This window comes from Glycine soja, chromosome 1, assembly GCF_004193775.1.
Source record: "Glycine soja cultivar W05 chromosome 1, ASM419377v2, whole genome shotgun sequence".
Taxonomy (NCBI): Eukaryota; Viridiplantae; Streptophyta; class Magnoliopsida; order Fabales; family Fabaceae; genus Glycine; species Glycine soja.
In genome coordinates, this window is record NC_041002.1 from 30,691,072 (window position 1) to 30,697,071 (window position 6,000).

Sequence of the window (6,000 nt, forward strand, 5' to 3'; positions counted from 1 at the left end):
CACTGAAGCTGCGCTTAGCGGTGGATACACGCTTAGCCCAATAGATGAGCTAAGCTCAACTATCACTTTTAGCACTTCATGACTTAGCCTCTTTTTCACCTGAAATTGGATAGATTTCATCATTAAATCCAATGGAAATATTCTAGAGATGGCTTTAACAATAAAACAAGATTTATTTACAAAATCACTACAAAATAACCATAAATTGGAGAAACTATAAAAGTTTTGGAAAATGTTTTCTATACAAAAGTTAGTCGTATAAGACGACTAACACACACACACACTCTCTCTCATTCTCTTCCTCCATTGAAGGTTCCTCTCTAAGCTTCTTATCCAAGGCACTCTCTTGGTGGTGAAGCTTCTCCTTCCATGGCTTATTCTCTACTGGATGGCGTCTCCTCTCACGTCTTCTCCTTTATCTTCGTGGCTGAAAATAAACATTGAAGGACCTTATTGAAGCTCAAAGATCCAGCCTCCATAGAAGTTTCTCAAGCAAGCTTCCATCACATGCATCCAAAATCTTCATGATTCACATACATAGGGACTCATTAGGTAGGTTTATTGTTATTTTTGGTTTCAATACAAACCTAGGTGCTCATATGGGACACCTTAGGTTTGTCGTACTTTTTGGTTGGAATAATCAGCATGAAAATACAGAAAAAGGTACGTTTTATTGCATTACTTTCCTTAATTTTTTAAATAGTGGTCAAAGGGTTCCCATGGACCCTAAGAGAATAAAGTTCATTCCTGAGTAGCCCACTCCACCAAGTATAAGGGAAATTAGGGGCTCCCATGACATAACAAACTTTTACAAAAGGTTTTCCCATATTTTTCTATACTTGTAGCATTACTCATTGAGTTGATGAGGAACCATGTTTTCTCATGGGAAAATGCCTAGGAAAGAGGTTTTCACACCTTACCCTACAGGTGTTGAGGGAAGAAGCCCAAAGTTTCAAGAACCTCTGGATTTAAGGTCAAATCTTTTTCAAGGGGGAGGGGATGATGCAATCCTAACCCCAAAGGGTATTGGATAGAAGACTTTAAAAAGATTGGGCCAGAGATGCAGGAGAAGACCCTAGGGTTCTTATGAGCCTTAGGGTAGATTTTGGGCCCATAGGCTAAGTATGAGCCCACTTTTCTTTGTACATTTTAGATTAAGGTTTCATTATTTTGGGCCTTATATTTAGGGCTCCATAGTGTAGGGAGGGTACCCTAGTAATGCAGGATTTTTTAGCCCTTGTATTTTAGGGCACCTAGACTAGTTTTTGTATTAGGGGTAGTTTTGGAATTTAACATGCATTAAGTGAACTATTTGATGTGTGTGTTGGGAAAGAAATTTAATTGAATTGGGGGAAGCCGAATCCAATTAAATTTTGGTTCAGTCTAAGGGGAAGGTGAGCATTTGCTTGCTACACCCCATTGCCACATCATATAGTCCCACTTTGTGCATGTCCTTTATGCTTTACATGCCTCATGACACTTAAGCTCACTTAGTGGAGAATTTTGAACTTGATCTTGGATTAGTTGGTGAAACCATAGATGAAATTCACTAATCATAATTAGTGAAATTTTGGCTCCAAATTTGGCTTCACAAATTCAAATTCAAATTGAAGTGAATTTTGAATAGAAATTCAAATTTTCCTCCAATTTTGTGTGACACTTAGGCTATAAATAGAGGCCTTGTGTGTGCATTTTTTCAACTTTGATCATTTAAAAAATTAAAATTCAAAGTTCAGACCTCATTTGAGACATAAATTTTGTGCCCTTTTTCTCCCTCTCCCTTCACTCATCTTCTCCAACCTTCATGCTCTTATTTATGGCTTCCTATGGTGGTGAGCTTGTTCTTGACTCATCTTCTCCTTGAAGTGGCATCTCCAATCACCTTTCCTCCTTCTCCATTCTGCTGCCATTTCTCTTCAAGAAGCAAAGGACTCCATTGGTGAAGAATATCCAAGGACTACAAGCTCCACATGGAGCTACATCAATGGGGGTGAGATAATCCTACAAAGTGTGCTCCTGCGGGTCTGCCTCATTACCTCTGTCGCAACCTACCCTTTTGTGGGCAAGCGAGGCGAGGCTCACGGGTGCGTCTTCCAAAGGAGGAAAATGCACGGAGTCGCCACCAACGTTTATTTGTGGAAAATGTCGAAAAAACCGAAGGAAACCGGTCATGAAGAATATTCTAGATTCGGGAGTTGTATTTACGTTTGAGGAAGGTATTAGCACCTCTCACGTTTGTCCCAAAGGACAACAGCCTTAAATTAGAATTGTGTGAAATTGTGTATCTAAACTTTTATTTCTTTTTTAATTTTTGAGGTCGACAAAAGCGGGGCTCTTGCTCCTACGTACCCTCCATCGAAGAGGAAATCAGACCTACGTAGTTCTTTCTAAAGGGGAAATCAAGCGATTCTTTTTACTTGGAAGGATGTCCTTTTAAGGCGTTGGACCTTAAAATGACCCATTTTTACTTGGTGAGAAAAACTGAGGTATCGAACCTTAAAATCCTTTTTAGTGATTTTTTTGCGGACAAGCTTGACTTTGCGAGTTGATTTTAGCCTTAGTTTCACTTTAGTTATTAGTCAATTGAATTAAGAAAGAGAAATCCCAAAGAGAAACGTCCGATTGATTGTTTTTTTGGTTTATTTTACTAAAAGATATTTTTTGATTATTATATTATTATTTTACCTATTTTTGGTTTCCAACGTGGTTACGGCATGCCCGAACGATCGGATTTCATTTTAACAGAAATTAACGGATATTACAAATCAAATGATCGGTGTAAATTTATTTTATTTTTTGATTAGGCGAGAAAATGACTTAAGTAAATGACTAAAGCACGTCAAAAGGGGGTACGGAAAGTAGATGAAACGAAAATAAAAGTACGCGAAACAAATGGGGACCACCAAGGGTACATAGAATGAATTGAAAAGTTCGATTTCGGGAACTTACTGGTTGAAGACCGAAGAACGACGAAGAACGATGAAGAACGGTTGAGAATCTTCGCGAAATCACCCACGGAAACGTTACGGAAAAGCCTCGGCTTGGATTTTCATCACGGAAACAATTTTCCTCACTAATTTTAAGTGGTTACGAAGTACCAGAAGGGCTGAACCCCTTTCTCCTTCACTTCTCCCTCTATTTATAGGAAAATAGGGGAGGAGCTTGCCACCCAGCTTGCCCAAGAGAGCTCAGCTCGCACAGGCGAGCTCAGCTCGCCCATGCGAGCCAGGTTGCTTCCTCCAGACGTTGACTCATCTAACACAGTCATGTACAGGAAAAGAGGTCTTCTTGTTACAGGTGGCATGAGCACCGGGGGATTCGCGGGGCTCTGTTTGATTTTTTTGAAGGCCTCTTGGCAGTCGCTGTTCCACAGGACCGCCTGGTTCTTACACAATAGTTTGAAGATGGGCTCGCAGGTAGGGGTGAGTTGCGAGATAAATCTCGCGATGTAGTTCAACCTGCCCAGGAAACCTCGAACCTACTTCTCCGTGCATGGCTCTGGCATTTCAAGAATGACCTTCACTTTCTCAGGATCTATCTCTATCCCTTTCTGGCTCACGATAAATCCCAATAACTTCCCCGATTTTACCCCGAAGGTGCACTTGGCGGGGTTTAGTTTCAGTTGGTATTTCCGCAGCCTTCCAAATAGCTTACGCAGATTGACGAGGTGTTCGTCCTCGGTCTGAGATTTGGAAATCATGTCATCTACGTAGACTTCTATCTCTTTATGCATCATGTCATGGAACAAAGCTACCATGGCACGCTGATAGGTTGCCCCAGCATTTTTTAGCCCGAAGGCCATTACTTTGTAGCAGAATGTTCCCCATAGGGTGACGAAAGTAGTCTTCTCCACATCTTCGGGTGCCATCTTTATCTGATTATACCCTGAGAAACCATCCATAAAAGAGAAAAGGGCGAACTTGGCAAGGGAAAATTGTCTTTAGGACTGGCTCGGTTTAAGTCCCGATAGTCTACGCACTTCGCACTTTGCCGTCGTTTTTTGGGACTGGGATGATTTTGGCTACCCCTTCCGGGTATCAAGCTACAACCAAGAAACCCGCATCGAATTGCTTTTTTACTTCTTCTTTAATTTTCAAAGACATTTCGGGTCTCATCCTTCGTAGTTTTTGCTTAATCGGGGAAGACCCAGGATTCAATGGCAACTTATGCTGCACAATGTCGAGGTCCAGACCTGGCATGTCTTGGTACGACCATGCGAATATGTCTTGATATTCTTCAAGAAGGGTTATCAAACCTTGGCGGATAGGTGCGGTCATAGCGGTTCCTACTTTCATTTCTTTCTTTCCCTCTCCGGTCCCTAAGTTTATCAGTTCGGTTTCCTCATGATGAGGCTTCATTTCGCGTTCTTCCTGAGCGATCAACCTCTCCAACTCTGGTGAAAGGACGTCCTCTTCCTTTTCTTTGTTTACTGTTTGACTTACTTCTCGGTCAAAATCGATTATCAAACCCTCGTTAGGATCCTCAAAGAATCGACCCTCACATCTATACCATTCAAGACAAAAAAACAAAAACATGAAAAATGATATGAGAAAAGGTGGGATCGCAAGAACAGATGAAACAAGATCTTTTTGTTATTTAATAAGGTAGATTTCACAAAACAAAAGAGAAAGGAATCTATAGCCTCTAATTACATTGAATCATCACTATAGACTTCCGACTGGCTCATCACGCGCCAGTTCCCTACTTGGGAATTGGGATGGCACGGTCGTATGAAACTTGGCGGATTTTGTGGAGACTCCTCTCCTATTGTCGCCACCTCTTCCTCGAACATTATCCCGACACTCGTGAAACACTGGCTAACATGGTCGGGCGATGCCCTATCTGCCCGGAGTCTTGACGGCGTATTCCTTCTTCCCGATTTCTCGGGTTCATACCCCAACCCATATTTGTACGGGTTCCCCCTAATGTCAACCACATTGGCATTCCCGTGGCTGTCCTTGCCCAAACCCATTCCGGGCTCATAACCGTGCCTGAGCATTACCCGTGCCACCATTAGGGCCGCATTAGAGAGACGAGGTAGCAACGGACTCATTTCCACAGAGGCACAACTCACCACCTCAAAGGATTGGAAAGCTGTTTCCAATGATTCCTCCGCTGCTTCTACATATGGTGCGGAGGAGGGGCAGCTTACCAACATATCTTCTTCGCCCGACACTATTACCAGGAGTCAACAACCGCGAATTTCAATTTCTGGTGAAGCGTCGAAGGGACCACTCCTAGCGCGTGAATCCAAGGTCTCCCCAAAAGGCAGCTGTAGGCGGGATTTATGTCCATCACTTGGAAAACCACATTGCAAGTGTGGGGGCCTATTTGAATGGGGATGTGAATTTCCCCCATCACCTCCCGCCGACTACCGTTGAAAGCTCGTACTGCCATCAAACTCGGTTTTAGACGTGACGCATTAAAAGGAAGTTTCTCCAAGGTGGTCTTTGGCATCACATTTAAACTTGAACCATTGTCGATGAGCACCTTAGCGACGACATGGTCCATGCATCTGATAGACACATGTAGAGCTTTGTTGTGCCCTCTCCCCTTGACGGGAATCTCTTCTTCCATGAACACGATATAGTTATTGGTAGTTATATGATTAACAATGCCTTCAAAACCCTCGACTGAGATGTTGTGTGCTACGTGGGCTTTGTTGAGAACCTTTACCAATAGTGCACGATGAGGCTCGGAGTTTATGAGCAGTTCGAGCAAAGAGATCCTTGCCCGAGTTTTATTCAGTTGCTCAACTACTTTAAACTCACTTTCTTGGATGAGACGAAGGAACTCGTTAGCCTCTTCCAAGGTCACTGCCTTTCCTTGAAGACCTTCCATCTTTTCAGCTCCTTTTACCACCGGGGGATCCACTTCTTTTGTGGGGGTGGTCGTGTCTGCGGGTTCTTGGATCATGGGTGCTTTCCCCTTGGAGGGCAATTCCGCCGAGTGAGGGGGAGCGAACACCCGGCCACTACGGGTTACGCCACTAAGGCCGGT